Genomic DNA, 1,918 nt, shown 5'->3' with positions numbered 1-1,918 from the left:
ACTTTTCTTTTCTTTGCTAATATACTGATTTCAATTTCAACTACAGCTGTTGCACGAAGGAGGAAGATTAAGGAAGCTCCTGCCCAAAAGGATTCTGGGACATCTAAAAGCAACAAACCAAGTGAGAGTGACTCCATCGTCACTGACAAGAAGCCCAAGGTACATACCCATCTCATATTCTTAATCTTGTACAATCTGTGAGTAGTACTCATCTTACTTATCATCTATTTTCCAGAGCTCGAAACCCCCAACAGGTTCGAAGCGAAAAGTTTCTTCGACAGCTGCCTCAGATGGCGAAGATAAATCCCCTCCTCGTACTAGACAAGGACACAGGAAAAAACAAAAAGCTGTTACCCCTTCAAGAAAAGGGAAAGAGATAAGTCCCTCTAAAGCTGCTTCTCCTGGCGATAAGGCATCCTCTGAAGAATCTCCTTTAAAAGTTTCCAGCAATGCTTTCGTTGTTGAAAGTCATAATTCAAGTCCAGATAATATCCCAACCAAGGTATTTGGGTTTCACCCCACATATTATCCTGTAATTTTAACTAAATGATTGAACTGACATTTTACCTTGTTATTGCAGGATGATGCTGGCACTGCCACTTCAGGTTTTAAGGATCATGGCCTCACCATTAATGTTGACAAACTTTACGGTAATCGCCAATCTTTAACTTTCGTCAATAAACCCCTCAAAACAAAACTCATGTTCTTTCCCCAGTCTTCGAAGATGCTAGGCCAATCGCCACCATATTGCCTAATGAACCAATCGAAGAAAGCCAATCCACTGACGAATCCCCACCTACTCACCAAGACAAAAATTTGGAAGAAGATCACCCATTCTCAGGCAGCGACAATGTGAACCTACAACCACATGACAGCGAAGATACTGCATCGGAGCAAGATGCTATGGAGGAGACTTCTAAACCAGAAAAACAAGATCCTCAAGGAACTTCGACTCTTGATACAGAAGCCATTCCTGGGACAACTTCGACGCTTGCCCCTACAAAGCCTACTCTTTCGGAGCTGGAACAACTTAAGCAAACTGATCCTCTTAGTTTCCTAAAGGCTATCATGAATGTGAATACTTCTTCGCCTTCGGAACTTGATGTCTCTCCAGCTATGACTGTAGAATCTAGTGACAAGGAAGATATTCCTAGCCTCCTTCGACAAATAAAAGAGAGATTCTTTGGGGTCAATCTTGTGGATGTTCTCAGCCGGGAACCTATTAAGAGTCACAACTTAAATCAACTTTTAAAGAAAGTAGATTTGCTTCAAGTCTCCACAGAAGTTTCAGAGGTAATTGTTCTGCTAGGTTCTCTGATTGATCAACTCCAGGCCAACATTCTTCGAAAGCAAAATGTCGAAAAAGATCTATCTGAGACAATGGCCTCTCATGACTCTTCATGGAACTCTGCTGTGGATGCAATAAAACAAGGTGAGGCCCTCAAGCTTAAGCATTCAGAAAATCAGAAGGCTTTTGATGATTATGAGAAGAACATCAACTCCTGGAAACAAGAGATAAAGCTACTTGAGGACAAGATAAAGGAAGCTGAACGTTGTCAGGCAGCCATACAAAAATCCAACCAACAGGATTTGCTCGAAGTGGTGCAGTCGGGGATTAAACATTTCGAGACTGCACAGAAATTAGTGCCAGAGATCGAAAGATTGAAGAAACAACGGGCACTAATTGAGCTTCGTATGTCTTCGTGGGAAACTCAATACTTGAAGATTAAAAACAATCTCCCTGAGGATTTTAACTAGCTGTCTCCAATCCTGTAACTTGTTGCATTTTCGTTTTGTAATCGAAGCTTTTGTAGAAACATCTATTTGTATGCTTGACTTCTATTTTCTTCATTTATATCTACAATGTTCGCCAGCACTACTTTAGCGAATCTTTCAATTTCTGCCAAAATATATCTTT

Source organism: Vicia villosa, linkage group LG3 (genome assembly GCF_029867415.1).
Source record: "Vicia villosa cultivar HV-30 ecotype Madison, WI linkage group LG3, Vvil1.0, whole genome shotgun sequence".
In the NCBI taxonomy this organism is placed as follows: Eukaryota; Viridiplantae; Streptophyta; class Magnoliopsida; order Fabales; family Fabaceae; genus Vicia; species Vicia villosa.
This window is presented reverse-complemented; position numbering follows the sequence as displayed.